At 36.1% G+C, this 18,591-nt stretch overlaps 1 protein-coding gene across 5 annotated transcripts in view; it reads right to left on the bottom strand.

The window, feature by feature from the left end:
• LOC149771926 (beta-1,3-galactosyltransferase 2-like) overlaps positions 1 to 18,591 on the bottom strand; it is a 126,040-nt gene that overhangs the window by 11,243 nt on the left and 96,206 nt on the right. The window contains exon 2 of one of the 5 annotated variants that reach the window (XR_016418088.1): positions 15,239 to 15,347. The exons of the other annotated variants lie outside the window; for them this stretch is intronic. The gene's annotated coding sequence lies outside the window, so the exon portion shown is untranslated. Of the gene's footprint in view, positions 1 to 15,238; positions 15,348 to 18,591 lie in introns of those variants that run through there. 5 annotated transcript variants of the gene reach the window in all.

Below are 18,591 nucleotides of genomic sequence, written 5' to 3'. Positions count from 1 at the left end.
GGATAGCTCCCAAAGTAGCACCTGTAGCAAAACAATTATCGATGAAGGCTATTGATATTGTTCGTGATAAAGCTCCTGGTGCAATTGTCAATGTTGCTGGTAAGGCGTTCTCGGCGATCAAAGAAAGACTAGCACGATTATTGCGACGAAAACAACAACCACCGGTGAAACTGGCAAGTACTGAGGTGATGCCTGCAGACGTAAGTAAAATAATAAATCAGGCTGCAAATCAAAAACTAGCGGCGTTAGCAGATCAAGGACTCGGTGAATCTGGAAATAATATCTCAAGTTTGATATCAGGAAGTGGAACTTCCCGAGGTGGAACTTTCCGGCGGCGGTGATCAACGTGTTAGACGAAAAATAATTATAATAAAATGTTCAAGCGCGTATCCGACACAGCATTTGACATGGAAGCACCTGTCCTTAAGGATGAATCTGTACGTGATTATCAATTTTATTCCTATGACGCAAAACAACCAGATCAACGTGGAAGAATTGAACTACAAGTTCATGACACAAGTAGATACTTTTTACCCGCTGATGCCTTTCTTGAGGTAGAAGGTACAATTATAAAAACGGATGATGCTAATTACTTGGATCCAGTAAAAATTGGTTTTGTCAACAACGGGATCATAGCATTATTTAGTGGCGCCACATACATGATTGATGGAAAAAATATTGAATCAATTCAGAATGATGTCGACGTTGCTACAACAATAATTGGTCTGGCGAGATATTCTGATGATTATACAAGATCAGCAGGTCCCACAATGATGTTTGTGAAAGATAACTCCAATAACCCTGAAAGTGATCCGTATAATATAAGACGACCAAGAAATTTTGCCGATAACGCTGATGTTGATATGTGGCCAGTAGTTCATGGTTCTAGCGAAAATTTCAACTTGGGATTTGCATCACGTAGAAATATGTTGCTAGGAGGCAATAGAGGTTTTTCATGTACAATTCCACTATCGCATATTTTTGGATTTTGCAGGAATGTTAAAAAGGTTATTTTTGGAGCTAGACACACGGTTGTTCTTGTAAGAAAGAACGATGATAATGATGCTCTGTGGAGACCCGTTGGTGACGCTGGTAAAGTAATATTATCGAAACTTTCACTGTGGATGCCGGTAATGACTCCAACGATCGCAGAAGAACAGCGATTAATTTCTTTCATGGATGCAGGTGGTAAATCCTTGTTGTCATGGTTAACAACAAGCACAGACAGTATGCAAACTAACGTTAACGGTCAGTTTACATGGCATATAGCATCACAACAGGGTGTTTCTGCACCACGGCATATTTTTATTGCGTTTCAGAACCGTGATCGTTTAAACTCACAAGTTCACTCTCATATGATATTTGACCAACTAGGTCTCACAGATATTTCTTTACGGATAAACGGACAACAGGAACCAACAGAAAATGTACAACTAAATTATGCATTAAATCACATAGGACGTGCATATCATCGTTTGATGTCATTTATGGGACGTGATCAAAATGTTGATACCGGGTTGCAAATATCACAACTAGATTTTAAAAAATTGTACCCGATTTATTATTTTTCATTAGAACATCTTGATCTATCAAAACAATCTGTCGTTGATATACATCTCAAAGCAACATTAAATACTGCTGGTGTTGATTACAGAGCGATCGCGGTCATACTTAGCGACAAGGCCATGTTACTTGAAGGTGGCAGTGGTCGAATGAGGGTCGTTGATGCACCGGTGGAAAATCTTTAATCGTGTTATTTAGAAAAATATATTTTATATAAAAATGTCGTATAGTCATGTTAATGTTACTCTGACCCCGGGTCAGATAAAAAAGCTTCAATCAAAAACCGCCAACAAATGCGGAACTAAAATATCACTAAAACGAGATCATATTAGTGGTGGTCCAAACAAATTATCGCTGACAAATAATCAGATTAAACATTTCAATAAAGCCCTAGAATCAAAAACTGGAGTTCAATTCCATCTCTCCCCGAGCGCCATCAAAGACATGGTTAAAACGGGTGGTATATTTCCACTTCTTGCGGCCATTCCGGCATTAATAGCTGCAGCTCCTCCAGCCGTAGCAAAAGCGGCCGCGTTAGGTGCTGTTGGAACAGCCGCTGGAATGGCACTAAAGAAAGCAACAGGGCAGGGATACAAAAAAAAGGGACGCGGCCTAAGATTACCGGGATCTCGTTGGGGGAGAGGCCTAAAGCTTCCAGGATCATTTCGTTAAACGTTCCATCATCAAATTTTGATTTACTTGATGCTGCTAAAAAATTAAAAATATCCGCCTTTAGAGGTGTTTTTATGCGAGATCAATTACCGAAACAACCAAACAAACTTGAAACAGGTATTATTAATCTTGACAAACGTTCCGGACCCGGTACTCATTGGGTATCATACGCGGTTGACCCGCGTGGAATTGTTTATTTTGATTCGTACGGGTTAGCTCCACCTGTTGAATTTATCAAGTATGTCGCACCACTCCACGCAACAACTAGAGGTTCCAAAGTTTGGTATTCAACGCTACCCACACAAACAATGACAGATCCGCCAATATGCGGCCGTGAAGTAATTAATGTACTCGACGCTATATCAAAATCATCCAGGCCGCCACATAAAGTCGTGCACGATTATACAAGCAACCGATTTGTTGCGCGTAAAGCATTTTAAACAACGGATCTTATTATAATGGTTGACATTTACGGAAGATCTTCACGCGTTAAGAAAATAAAATCCGACGTTGATCTGTCAAAGTATGCGACTAAAGATGACCTCGCTGATATTATGAACCTTGCTGGAGTTGATCCAGATGAGGTTATTATTTTTCAAGATCGATATGGTAAACTAAAAACCAGCAATATCAAATGGAATGATATAGTCCGGCGAGTACTTGGTGCAGTTACGGATAATATTCCCGTGTTTACTGAGAGCGGCAAAATCAGAGATTCAAGTACGTCACTTAAAACCATCAGAGATGAAATTGCAAAAAGTGTTGCTAATCGCGTGAGAAACACCGGTGACACAATGATGGGTGAACTCAGCATGAACGGGAACAAAATAGTAGTTTTAAAAGATCCAACATCTGACGAAGACGCAGCAACAAAAAAATACGTCGATGTCAACTATGGCACCGTAGACGGTAAATTATCCACGTTACGGGCTGAGTATGACGTTCACGCAGGAGCTTTTGGAAGATTTCGAAGAAATTTTCAAAAAATCGATGATACCATAGATAAATTCTTCGGTACTCCACGCGCCATTGACATGAAACTCGTTGATATCAAAAATAACCTAGACACGATCAAACAAACATAGCAAGACGTCGTAGCGGGAATTCCTGAGATTGTCGGTAAAACCAATTTGATTAAAATTCCAGCTGCAATAACTCCCGGGCATATCACAAACATCGTATGCACGGTATCATCGGGATTTGCAACATGGTCGCAGCAAAATAATACTATCAAATATACCGCAACAGTCACTGGCGTGTACAGGCTATCTGTGTTTAGTGCTGCAAAATTTGAAATATTTACAACGTTTCCATGGCGTCATTCCACAGACAGGTTTTCCGGGGTTGTATCTGTTGTATTAAATATCGGAACCGAAGAAATATTTATTCTGGAAGCAGCTGATAAGAAATTAACCGCAACATCCTTCTGGTGGTGTTTGGAATTTGTAGCTGAAACACCTCAATTGGTTACTGTATAAAAATATATATGGACGGTGCACAATACAGATACAATCAAGCGCGTGAATGGCAGGCGGCGCTAAAAGATCAAGTTGATCAATATACAGTAAAAGTAAAAAAATATCGACGACGATTGGTTATCGTTGATGTGATTGTTTATTCAGTATCCGCTGTTGTTGCTGGAACCGGTGTCATATTATCAGCGTTAACAACGATGGTACCAGTAGCTGTAACTATCTGTATATCAGCAGCAACAACTATTGCAGGTGTGCTTAGTATCATCACAAAAAAAATATGTACTTGTACGAATGAAAAATTATCCGATTACAAAATAAAATTACATACAGCGACGGTAGCATACTCGAAATTATCCTCGTTGTTATCAGCGAGTCTCAGTGATGGAATTATATCTGATTTCGAATTTTCAATGATAACCAAAATATACGATGAAGGTATTAAAGATACAAGTATCAATAATGACAGAATTACTCCAGCAGATCGTGACCAACACAACTCCGCCAAAGATAACGATGATCTCGGTAAGTTCAACTAATCCTGAATTTAGTGTTAATTTTCCTACTGCAATTCCAGTAAAAGAAATAGCACTAGCACAATTACGAGTATATTACAGCTGGCCAAATATCAGATCAAAATCATTTAATGGTACACCAGCAAATAATTCGCTCGTATTTACTAACAAGAACAAACCCGATGGAACACCTGACTGGGTTGTTGTTGGTATACCAACCGGCAGTTACGAGATCGAACAAATCAGTGAGGAATTTGCGCGTAGAATAAAATCAATAACGGGAAAAGAATCAAAAATATCAATAAACGTTCATGAGCCGACATTGTCCTCGACGGTTGAAATAAACTCGCCTGATTATGCCGTTGATATTTATCAATCTTCAATCAGATCAGTGCTAGGATGGCCTGAAATATCACCACCGATAACACCGATACCACCAGAACCGAAAAAGTCTGATTATGTCACGGATAGACAATCATATCATGAAATTAATCCATCATACGGGGAAGAACTACGTATTATAAAAAATAAATCAATGCTTGACCATTTTGCCTTCTTCGGTGAAATTGAGGCATGGGTTTTTAAAAATCCGGGAGAAAAAGGACATTTTAGGGGTTTTTATCGAGAAACGATTATTGAATATTTTCAGGAAATCAATCAAGAGTGTAAAAAACAACTAGATCAACTAAATCAATATTTTAACGAACATATTTTTGACATATCAGCGTCATCGCGTGAAAAAATCATCACGCGTGTGGAAATATTAAATCAGCTTATATCAGATATGGAATATATTAATAACCGAATAGTTCAGGAGATGGTTAGTCTTTTAAAATCACCTGAAAATTCTGATGCAAAAGCATGGTTAGAAAAATATAAATTAACAGAAGCCGATGTACCAAATTATAAATTTCCCGGGTACAGTGTAACCGAGTTGAGAAAATCTATCAATGATGTCATTGATGAGTTTTTTCCTAAAATACTCGATGCATGGAGAAAATTAATTCCACCTCCAACTGTTCTTAGACATGATAATGATCCACATGGCGGCGGAAGACACGTATCCCCGCGGATCGTTAATATAACATCGACGGTCGCGGTCAATCTGGTTTGTGACGTAATCGATGGCAGCTATCAAATAGATCTCGGAAGATCAAATCAAGCTCAACAAGGATACATCCTATACACGTTCACACCACAAGTTCCCCCTGGAAATTTAATCGTGCAAGAACCAACTAATCCCGTGTATTTGCGGTGTCACAATAATATGTTAACGCGAATCAATTTTAAACTCACAGACCACCTTAATCGCTTAATTGACATACGTGAAGAAGAGCTTGTAATAAATCTGTATGTGAAATCTTAAGGATTTCTGTCCTAAGACTTCCGTCTTAAGGATTTCTGTCCTAAGACTTCCGTCGTAAGGATTTCTGTCTAAGGACTTCCGTCGTAAGGATTTCTGTCTAGGACTTTTGTCGTAGATCTTCAGAATCAAATTCGATCAACTTAAAAAAATATTTTATTATTACTAGCACAAATTTGTGTTTGGTACAAATTAATCGGCCCAGGCAACTAAAAAAGCTAGTCGATGAAAGTAAAATTAAAATTTCTATCACAAAAAAAAATAATATTTATTAATTTTCCTGATTTTTACTGAAATTGTACAAATTACTTGATTTTGACTACCAACTACCCCCTCAGAAACATAAAAATGCACGAACTACTTGATTTTGACTACCAACTACCCCCTCAGAAACATAAAAATGCAGGAACTACTTGATTTTGACTACCAACTACCCCGTCAAAATCAAGTAGTTCTAACCTTGTCAAATTGTTCCTAACAAATTTTATTTATTATAAATTAATTTTATTTATTAATAATATTATTTTTACTGAGATTTTTATTTTTTTTTTACTAAAATACAACGAAATTGCTCAATTTTCCTGATTTTGACTACAAACTACCCCGTCAGAAATCAAGTAGTTCGTGCATTTTTCTTTGATTTTGACTACCAACTACCCCGTCAGAAATCAAGTAGTTCGTGCATTTTTCTTTGATTTTAGTAAAAAAAATAAATTAATTCAGTAAATAAATAAATTAATTCAGAAATAAATAATTTGTAAAATTAAGAAATTTGTACAATTTTATGCTTTTGATGGGGTAAATGGTAGTCAAAATTAAGAAATTTGTACAATTTTATGTTTTTGATGGGGTAAATGGTACTCAAATTAAGAAATTTGTACAATTTTATGCTTTTGATGGGGTAAATGGTAGTCAAAATTAAGAAATTTGTACAAATTTGTTAAATTTCAGTAAAAAAAAACAAATTACTAACCCATCAAATTCAGAAATAATATTTCTGATCAAAGATCTCAGTCATCTTCAAAATTACTACTTTGGATCGTTTCACCAGTAACGAAGTTACTCTCTGACATTATTTTTCTTAATAGTCTTATACGGGTACTAATCGTTTTCTTTGCCTCATACTCGTGGGATAATAACGACTTAATTCTTTCTACGGCGGTAGAAAGAGGAACGAACTCCTTCACATGATCATCTTCTACGGTAGCTAGCGACTGAAACATTGCCGATTGAATCCGTTTCATGAGCCTGTATTCAGATGATAGTGTGTGTGTCCCCATGGTTTTACGTTCTTGTAAAATCTCAAAGTCAGAAACTATTTTTTCAGGATTAAGTTCATCAGATATATTAATTCCATCTTTTTTTAATTTTTTAATAGCGACAATTACATCATTGATATTTTCATGGTTCATTATATAATATATAAATCTTTAAAATAAAAAAAAAATATCCCAGAACCCCTTCGAGTTCGTCGGGATGTTCAGGGACAGCACAAACATATAACTTAATTAAGGTACGCTCAGCAAAAACCCACCCATAATAATTAATCCAGTGGGTGATACGAAAAATAGGTATCAACCACAAGTCAATATTGTGGTTTGTGAATTTGCTGAGCGGAGGGGTTCTTGCGGTTCCCCCCACTATTATAAAAATCGCAATTATGCGCACCACCGACAAATTGTCAGCCATGGGGATTCGATCCTGGACCGCGAGCGTCACAGTCCAATACCATACTGATCGAGCTATCAAACATTGTTACGAACATATGTTTCGGAAGTTAATATATAGCTAAGGAACCAATATTTACACTAAACAGCGGTTTCTGAATAATAACAGTTTCTGTATTTAACAGTTTCTGTATTTGTAGCGGTTTCTGGATAATAACAGTTTCTGTATTTATAACAGTTTCTGAATAATAACAGTTTCTGTATTTATAACAGTTTCTGAATAATAGTTTCTGTATTTATAACAGTTTCTGAATAATAGTTTCTGTATTTGTAGCTGGTTTCTTAAGCAGACCGAAAATCAATAATAACGGTGGCATTAATGCACCAGTCAAAGAACTTTCCAGAATTGTAAGTTCAGTGAACACACAACTGCAGGTCAATTACAATGAGTAACGGTTTCTGTTTACACACAGCTTCCTACGGATCAATAACATTATCTGTTGTATGATGGGAAAATATTTAAAAACCATAAATAATACTTATGAGTCTAATGAGTTAGGTTCGTCGGCACTATACGATGTAATTAGTTAAACTGACTAATTACGATCATAAAAAACCAACCATCTACGAAGAAAACTATATATTACAAAGTAATCTCCCTTATATAATCAAAAATTCAATAGTGTATGGAGGACCTACTGTGACATAAATTAAAAAAATTAATTCAATGTTGTGATGAGAGTTAATAATGTGGTGATGATAGTTAATAATGTGGTGATGATAGTTAATAATGTGGTGATGATAGTTATTGATACTTAAAGATAATTTTCTGTTTATATTTTTTCGATAAAGCTGTTTTATATATATTTTCTGCCACTCTTTGTACTGATTGCGGGTGAATATCAAAATATTTCGCAGCAGAAGATATTGAACGAAACATAATTTCTTTGCCAGTTTCTATGTTTGAGGAAATTACCGCCCTCTTTCCGATTGTCTTACATCTTCCTGTATTTCCACGTGTATTATTCTCGCTGTGAGAGATAGCTTGTAAATTGGATAAATTATTGTTTTGAGTATCCCCGTCAATATGATCAATAACAAGACCATCATTGATCAAACCCTTGTGACACTCGTACATAAATCTATGACATAGATAATGTTTCTTTTCCCCCCCGCATGTGAACATTAGATAACCAGCATTAGTAATATAACCAACTTGTTTCCTCAACTTGCAGTGTCTGATGATACCATTAATATTTGATTCATAGTTTGTTATGACAGGATGTGGGACAAATATATTTTGCTCCATTATAATAATATTATATGTTTAAATCATTGTTTGTCTGAAATCTTGATATATAATCCCTCACGGATTTTATAGCGTTTTCACCGCTATTATTTTTTTTGTCATAATATCTTTTAAGCTCTCTGAACCGTTTCCCGCCACACTTTCCACATAATTCTGTCTTTCCTCGCACTCCAATACCACACCGTAGACATGGTATTGGTCCTAGACTTCCTCGTCGTATGTTTTGTGAGTGCATCCAACAAAATTCCTTTCTACAGGATTTGTTGCATCGATTTACTGAGCCGATCATCAACCATCTGCATTGGGACATTGTATATATATATATAATTTTCTTTATTTAAATATTTGTTTTAATTATATGAACGAGTTTGAGAGATTATCCCAAACTAGGCCTGTTAAGTATAAATTCAACCTTGACAGATTATCTTCTGACTTGCCAGTACGAGATCTGGTTGATCCGAAAAATAAAAGTTTGATCTCGAAAATTCATGACGCTAAGAAAGAATTTTACACGGATGGTGCATCTCATACATGGTCAACGTTCAAGATTATACGCAACACTGTCACGGACGCTACAATGAACGACAAGCGAGCGGCAACTATCATTAACTACATCGCTGAATACGAGGGCAATCAAAAATATTTCTTCAGAGTAAAATTTATTGTATTAACAGAAACAGATAGTTGGATTATCCGTGACAAATATGATCCTGTCCTTGGTAATAATAAAACTATCATATTAAGTAAAAATTCCAGACCGGGTCTACTGACAGGTATTGATAAACCGTATTATGAACGAGCGTATCCTGTAACGGCGGTTATTTATGGAATCTATGAGATAAATAAAAAACCCAACGTTGATAAACTAGCGCCGATGAAATTTTCAAGGTTAAATTGTGTAGCCGAACGAGTAATAGAACATTTTACAAACGCGATGCGTGGAAATGGATTAACTGATTTAAGGCGTGAAAAAATAAACTCGTGGGCTGATTCAGTTAAGGATACCGGTGCTACAATAAAAGATGTTGCTGAGTTAGGAAAAATATTAAAATTTCCAATAACTGTGGCGACAATAACGGGAGAAGTACTGTACCAGTCGAAATATAAATCGAAAGGAGCTCCAATAAATATTATCGATCATAACGCGCACGCATGGACTAACGCGGTAACAATATTTCCACGTGATCGAACTGTTAGATTTTACCCCACAGAATTATCTGTGGCAGATATGAGTATGTTTGATTTTATCAACGAAATAAGTAAAACCGATCCTGTATCGGTATGGTTATTCAAAAGTAATGAGGAGGGTGAATTTGATCAGTTTGTCAAACCGAACGGTGAAATATATCGCACAGAATCCCTTCATGACGAGATGAAAAATCTTGCGACGTTTTTACAGTGCAAGCACGTGGAAAATACTGACAAATTACTAACTAATTGTTTTACCGTTCCATCTGTTGCGGCTCATTTCGCCAGAGAACGAAATTCATGGAAACCAACACGATTTGATTTACTCGAGGACGTACGCGCAAGTTGCGTCGAATATGGACATGGCGGATTATGGAATACCAAATACAATTACAATGATGTTATTTCGGTTGATATGGTTGCATGTTATCCAGGAAGTTTTCTGGGATACGGAGATTGTTCTACGTACTTTGAAAGATTTGGTCACCCTACAAACGAGATGACGCGGGTGGCAATTAATGGACCATTACCTGATTTTGATCTGACTGGATTCGCCTGTATTGAGTCGTTCGAGTTTAACGAAAATCTTCACAAGATTTGTTATGTTTGGTTTGGCAGACATTTTTGTGAAAAACGTTGGGCACCTATAGTTCTGTTGCGATATATGCTAGATTGTGCGATACTGACATCGTTGGTGGTCAGTGAGGCAATTATATCATATCATGCACAGACCAAAGTTTGGTTGCCCATGTCAGATTCTGAAGTTGTCAGCGAGTTTAAGGATATTTCCGAAGATGATATTCCTAATAAACTCAAAACCGCAAAAGATCTCGGTAGAAAAATTATAGGAAAATTTACTCAAGGTGGTGCATATGATTATAAAAGACATCACGCACGATTAATTCTAGATGATGCCGAGTACGATTTTATAATCGCTGATACAACGGCGAAAAATATATTTGTAAATCGAGAGAGTGTTTATTTATCCGACGGAACAAAATTAGGTACGATCGTTAGTTACATAAATGACGTATCCCCGCAATATACTCATCTAAGATCTTCCATGTTGGCTTATGTTTCTATAAATTTATTATCGATGATTAATAGATTTCCTGAGACCGCAGTCAGAGTCGCAACAGATTCGTTTTATATTTCAAGTAAATATTTAGAACCTGTTATGAAATTTACAAGTAATGATGAACGATGGGGTTCGTGGAGAATAAAAAAGGAACTATTACACAATTATACAGAATCAGCAGATGTTCCAGTGAGAGATTTTTATCGTAAATGTAATAAATTATCAGAAATGTCAAAGGCACCATCGTTGAGTGATCCAATAACTAGATATAAGACCGTATATCTCAATGGACCTGGTGGATGCGGCAAAACGACTCGAACGATTAATGTTTTTAGAAATTCAGATATAATCGTGCTGACACCCACACATAGACTTGCACGCGAGATGAAACAACGGCAAGTACAATCGTGCACGTATCATAGTTTCTTCCGATGGCGCGGGGATACATGGACTCCTGAACGGATGGGAGAAAAATATATACCTAAAATAATTATTTGGGACGAGATATGCACGGTGTCATTGAATACATTAAAAATGTTTCTTGATTGGTTGTTGACGAAAAATACCGCCATAATAATGTGTGGCGATCATGGTCAACCGCCGCCCTTTGTTGGACCATCTCCACATGATTGGTTAAAAAATTTCGTTGATTATTACGAAGAAATAGATGATGATCATAGAGCTCTTGATGCAAATTTGAAGGAGTTTAAAAAATTAATCAGATTACAATCAAACAAAATTCAGTGTGAAATAATACGTGGAGTGATCTCAGAGACATCAATGAGTGATTTTTTGAACTCATGGAGACCCACCGATTTGATCGTAGCAAGTAGAAAGATAATCAGAGACGCTTTACAACAACAGTTATTTCAACTACATAAAGAACAATATTCAGAACTACCCGTTCCGTTGTGTTATAGACCATCAGATACACGAAAACAGAATATTAATGTTGATATTCCAGGACAAACAGAGTCAAGGAAACAAAATCTCGTATTAAATGATATTGTCGCCGTTGATATCAGTGTGGTCGAAGATGCATTACGCGCTGACAAATCTCCATGGGTGTTGGGATACGCTATGACGATCCACTCGTCTCAGGGATTAACTATTTCTGACACACGAGTCTGGATTGTAGACGATCGCATCGAGTGGTCAAATTTAGTTTATTTGGCGGTATCGAGGGTCAGAAATATATCTCAATTACGTAGAATCATAATTCCTGAAATCGTTGATAAATTTAACATCATCGATGATGATATAATAAGAAAAAAATTAATCGGATACAAACAATCTGACAAAAAAAATAAACACGACTTTGATCTTGATGCTGAATTTATTATTGAGTTAAAACAGCAGCAGAACAATCATTGCACCAGTTGTAATTGTATAATGTTATGGCGGTATTCGAGTAATGATTCAAGACAATTTACCGTAGATAGAAAAGATAATAGTCGCGGTCATACACGAGAAAATACCATGTTAACCTGTCTTGAGTGTAATCGACGTAGAGGCGCTGGCACCTTGGGTGCTGGCACTAGTGCTAGTTAAGTGATCGAAATCACCGGAGTGATCGCGGTGGTAGTTGTGTATCCGCGGGAATTATTTGTAGTTGTTCACGTGTAAATCCACGTTGAGGAGCGGCCGAATCTAATCTGTAGATTGCAGGTTTGGAAACGCCTACATTTCTTCCAGTGGATCTTGTCACGGTAGATATTTTGTGTGTGGTAACACTCCAAATAGGATCAGTTGCTCTCGCCTTACCACCTTCAAGTTCACCAGGCTCATATAAATATCTGACTGTGACATCACCTAATATTTTTTGTTTTCCAGCATCTTTCCGTTGTGTTGGTATATTTTTTTTTGTGACCGCGCTAGTGGGTTTCATGTTGGTTGTTCGTGTGATCTCATTATTTAATGCAGCTATCACGTTTGGTAATCTTGCAACCCATTCGCGAGATCTTTTATCCTGAATAAATTCCCTCGCGTATTGATATCCAAATAACCGCTCAGCAAGTGTTCGATTAAATCGCTCAACAATTGCTTGATCACGGTGAATTGCAGTATGACCTCGTCGTATTTTGGTATTATGTTGTTTCATCAGCGATGATACTGGACCAAGAAATTCCTTACCAGGATCAACCTGTAGTAGCTGCGGCCATCGTAGACCACCTTGTGGTCCGAGTCCTCGTTGATAAATTCGTTCAAACGCATCGGCTACTTCAGATGATGTTTTCGCTGATAGCGGCTCTGCTTCTTTGTATCTACTTGCAACATCAACTACGGTTAGCGCGTACTTGTACGTTTTTCTACGCACAGTATCATGCGGTAAAAACAGAATATCAACTTGATGAACTTCATTAGGAACACTGACATCGAAATACGAGTACTGAATTTGTTTAGGACGTGGTAGATAAATTTGCCATATTGCTTGTTTGGATAACCACGCTTTAGCAGTAGAATGTTTAACCGATGCTGCATCAGCGAGTTTACCAATTGCTGCTTTACCTCTCCAGTATCCTCCCGGCGAATAATAAATTGATTCCATTATTAATTACCAGCCCCAATCGCTAATTTACCTTTCATCGAGGATCTTACTAACCAATTAGCTAATGATTCTCTAATATTTTTATTTTTTATAGAATTTAATGAATGAATTAATTTTACATCTGCAATATGCCTATCTTGTAGATTTTTACTTTTATAAGCTACATCATGAGCATGACAAGCTCGATCGATAGCGTTTACTGGTTCCTCGCCTGGTTTTGGTTGATCTTGATTATCGAGCCTGATATCGAGTCGAGTACCAGGACCGCAATAATTATATCCTGGTAGATGTTTTTCTCCGCTGTATTTAGCCCATGGAGCACCTGGAAACTTTGACATCAAATTAGCAATATCACCCCCCCCGCTTATTAGGTAAAAACGAAAATTTCTTTCTACCGCATATAGAACATTTTCCACCGTACGCTATTTTTTTGTTTTTTGTTATAACTGTAGCTAAATCAATAGTTGGAGTTTTAACTCTACAGCGTAAACAATATAAATTCACGTTATAATATATATGGATATAATTGATTTCTCAGCAACTCGGCAGCGAGAGCCAGTTAAGCATCATCCTGCGCTACCGAACTCCATCAGAATGATTATCATAGGACCATCTGGATCGGGTAAGACGCAATTATTACTTAATCTGATAATGAGATGGTTGAAATGGGATAAGTTGTATTTAGTAGCACCATCCGTTGATGATCAGCGATGTTATGATGTACTTAAAGATTTCAATGAAAACGCGCGATTACTGGATGAGGATAATGATGTTATAGAGTTTATAACCGATATTGATGAAGCACCATCCGTAGATTCCATAGACGGATTTATTAATAATTTAGTTGTATACGACGATGTGATGCTAGATAAACAATCAAATCCAGCCAGAATATTTTCCCGAGGGAGACATAAAAATACAGACGTGATCTATGTTACTCAACGATATACACAAATTCCGAAGGTGATCAGAGACAACTGCAACATTTTAGTTGTGTTTAATGGCGTAGACACACACACGTTGCGAAATATTCATCAAACCTGGTGTGGTGGTGACATGGATATAATTAAATTCAAAAATTTCTTCTCACGAGCGCAAGCTACCCCGCATGGATTTATAACAATAAATTTACATGATCCAAGAACAAGATATCGTGTGGGTATTGATAAAATATTTGGGTAACAGGGGTGATGATAAAATTAAATTTAATTAAACAGATATCATTAATATAATGAACAACTGTGCGTGGCTGCGTCAAGGAACAACAGATAAATGCAACAAAAGGTGCCGTGGAGAATATTGCAAGAAACATAATTATCTTATAAAGAAAAACCCTCATGCTGGTCCACGAAGATGTGTTGGATGTAACAACGGCGTTAGAGGATTATATCAGATTTGCAAAAATTGCGGTGGAGATCGATATCGAAGTTTGATGAACTATTACAGAAAAAGAAAGAACATAAATCCAAAAATAGAAAAACCACCATCAGAACTTGAATATTACTTGAAACATAGAACAAATTCCGAAGATTCAGATGAAGATGAAACAGATGAGGAAAAACGACAGCGAGAACGAGTTGAAAAATATTCATCAAACTTGGTATGGTGGTAAATTAATAGCAGCAGAGAGGGTACCTACCAACGTTGGTCGTCAAAAAAATAAACAAGAATAAATAAACACGTAGAGTACTTTATTTTTTCAGCTACTATTTCAAACTGAGGTTTTATTAGTACAATCGGTCATTGCAAAAATAAACATCTCAAGGAAAGTTCATTTGTAAAATCTGGACCTTTCTACGAGATGATTTTATTTGTTTGTTTTATTTGTTTTGTCGGAATTCTATGGTCTGTTCACCCTCTCTGCTGCTGGTTTAAATTATGCCCGTCTTTTATCTCTTTCATTTTAATGATGGAAAGATAAATGAATTGAATACAAATGTTTATCGGATCAACAATGGCAGTAGGTTGTGACCTGCAAATAGAAAAAAAATACAACACATATACTAGTACTATAAATACAACTCTACCTGAATTAAAAGAAATACAGTTATCATCTAACATGAACTAGTCAAACCGTGAAGACCAGTTTTCACAGGCTGAAGACAAATATCCAATTGTACAACTTTTAACATTGTATCCGATGTACCAGATACTTTATGGGTCGCTCAAATATTTATAAACAAAAATACCCTAATGTCCTTGGACCACATTATGCTGTCACTGGCATTGATATGTATGCTACTAGTTTGAATTAATTGTGTTATGACATAAGTAATAGTACACGTCTACACTGTACTGAATTCGCCGGTTTTCACATATGACATACATATATTTCACAGGTTTAACATGAACGAAACAACGTTGGTATCAAGTTGTTTAGCATATGTTGTTTTTGAGAAACATCAAATTATACCCTGCAATGTTCTGGAAAATATTCACATTATCCTTACTATCATTGGCTGAAATCATACGTTGCAATGAAAAACAATCTACGTACTTTATGTTGGCAAAATGTACAAATATGTATGCATCTAAATATTCTGTGAAATTTTAATATTTTATCACTTTTGCAATGTCAATCTACAAAGATTCAACAAAATCAGATATGGATTTTATAGACAAAAGAAAGTTAGACTCAAAAACATATGGGTCAATCGGTACATGAAGTAGCTATTTTATAATCAACTCTATTTTTGACGAAAATAACATTTATCTACACCCTTAAAATAATTGAGGAAACTTTTCAAATTGCTGAAATATTATGGGCCGTAGATGTTTCTCCTATAATTTTATTCATAGGACCTAAAGACATTTTGTCAGGCGTAGAGTATGCTCTGAATGATTTCTTAGAATTTGAAATGGTTTACCAAACTTATACTTCTAGACGAAAAGCGGCAGCAATAAAGACGTCGTCGACCGCTCCGGTGGTCAAGTGGTTAGAACGTCCGCCTCGGATGCGGGAGTTCGTGGGTTCAATCCCCGGCCGAGTCATACCAAAGACTTTCAAAAATGGTACTAACAGTTGCCTCGCTTGGCGCTCAGCATTAAGAGGTTATTGTTGGTACTGGTCGACCTGGTGTCAGGAAAATGTAACTGGATGGGATAGCATGCTACATGTCTGCGGCATGATGCCTCAGTGCTAGACATCACTATAAACTGTCACACTGCAGACATCGTAGCGATATGACTGAAAAATTGTTAAAGCTACGTTAAAAATCAAAATCACACACATGCACACACACACACAATAAAGACGTCTTTACAACTTTCCCTAGATTACGTTTGCCTGCACAAATCTCTTTCAATTTAAATGTGACAACAAAAAAAACTAAGTTGAATGAAACAAAAGCCTTACCGAATAATCCACCTATATAATACACAAAGCAAATGAGGAAACATGTCATCATACAAAAGAGTGTCTTGGGCTGAGAAAGTGGGGACAAAAAATAGAGATGACATTCGGAATGCTTTTAAAGAAACAATCAAAGAGCGAAAACCTGGATACATAGTTTCTTGAGGAAAAAGACGGTTATTACAGGAGAGATAAGGGTTTAATGAAAAAAGGAGAACATCGAATAATGCTCAACCTTCATAGACAAAAAAAAGATAAATCTTGCAAGTAGTACTCTGAGAACCTTAAAAACCAGGCTGCGGAAATATTTTACTCAAAGTGAAACGAGAAAACCAACGCTGATTGAGGGATACAATAACAAGCAAGAAAGCATGTCAAACGAATTAATCAATCTTTTTGCACACCTCGGTACATATATATGTAGTACGCCGTACTCACCATAAATAAACTAGTCAAACATCTAAATAGTAAGTAATTTAACCAATATGGAATACGTACCTAACTTTACATAAAAAATATTTAAAGTCGTACATACAATTATTTAGGTGAAATTTTAAGGCTTGAAGCAAGGGGACATGATTTGCAAATTTGAAGACTTGAAAGTTGGGAACATGATTTCCAAATCTGAAGACTTGAAGGTTGAGGACATGGTTTGCAAATTTGAAGATTTAAAGGTGGGGACGTGATGTGCAAATTTGAAGATTTGAAGGTGGGGACGTGATTTGCAAATTTTAAGATTGAAAGTTGGGTACGTGATTTGCAAATAAGATTTATTTCCATCATGCAACGATGATGACTTCTCCAAGGTTTTAAAAAAGTAAAGAACAAAAGAATGAATACATAAAGTGTGCACTCGTAAAACGGAAATGATATAAATATTTTACAATGCTGACATCGAGCTGAAAACGTCATGACATTAACATAAATAATTGGCGGAGCACAAAACATATATAGATGTCCTGAGGAGCATGAATACAGTTTATGATAAAGAATATGCTTCTAGTTGTTAGATAAAGAAAACAGCCAATTAAAGAATGACGGAGTTAAAACATGCGCAATGTACGAAATATATTTCAGTTGCGAACCCTTGGGCAAAATTAGTAAAAGATAAAACATCGCCAGTAAAATAAGAGCGGTACACGTAAAAATATGAAAGGGCGACTTCAGTGTTAACAATTGCATTGTATGATACAATAATGTAATGACTGAAGAAATGAGAACATATATATATATATATATATATATATATATATATATATATATATATATATATATATATATATATATATATATATATGTATCATGTAAGGATATAAGCTTGATTCTAGCTACTCTTAAATTGACTGCAACAGCAATTCAATATGGAAGACAACAAGAAACAAGACTGTCTGAGATTTTGAACATAACAAAAGGCAAATTAAACTAAATGTGGTGATGTGAATGGCAACACATTATTTTTTCTGTATATCGTACTGGCTTTCCTCCAGACTTAAAACAAAAATGTAGTATGGGGATTCATATTTACTTTAAACACGAGAACGGTATGTTGATCGTGCAATACCTTTACAAGATAATGATATTTCAAGTCCTGTCAATAATAAACAAAACTGTTTGCCATAATTTGTAATAACTTGAATGTCCTTCTCGCCATTTGACGGTAGATTGGGGTATGAGGTTGAGGTATAAATGGACAAAGGAATGTCAATTTGTCAGATTCATTACAAAGAGTACATTTTGTTGTTGGCTACGGCAATATTTTTGTTAAACTCACAGACAATATGTTATATTATATAAGCAACAAGACTATAGCAAAGACTGTTTCAAATCGTGCTGGCTATTAGAGTCATTAGACATGGCTGAACAT

The sequence above is a fragment of the Sinohyriopsis cumingii genome, unplaced genomic scaffold (genome assembly GCF_028554795.1).
Source record: "Sinohyriopsis cumingii isolate HCF-2022 unplaced genomic scaffold, ASM2855479v2 utg001578l, whole genome shotgun sequence".
Classification (NCBI taxonomy): Eukaryota; Metazoa; Mollusca; class Bivalvia; order Unionida; family Unionidae; genus Sinohyriopsis; species Sinohyriopsis cumingii.
The sequence above is the reverse complement of the archived record's forward strand: the minus strand, read 5'-3'. Positions and strand labels throughout refer to the sequence as shown.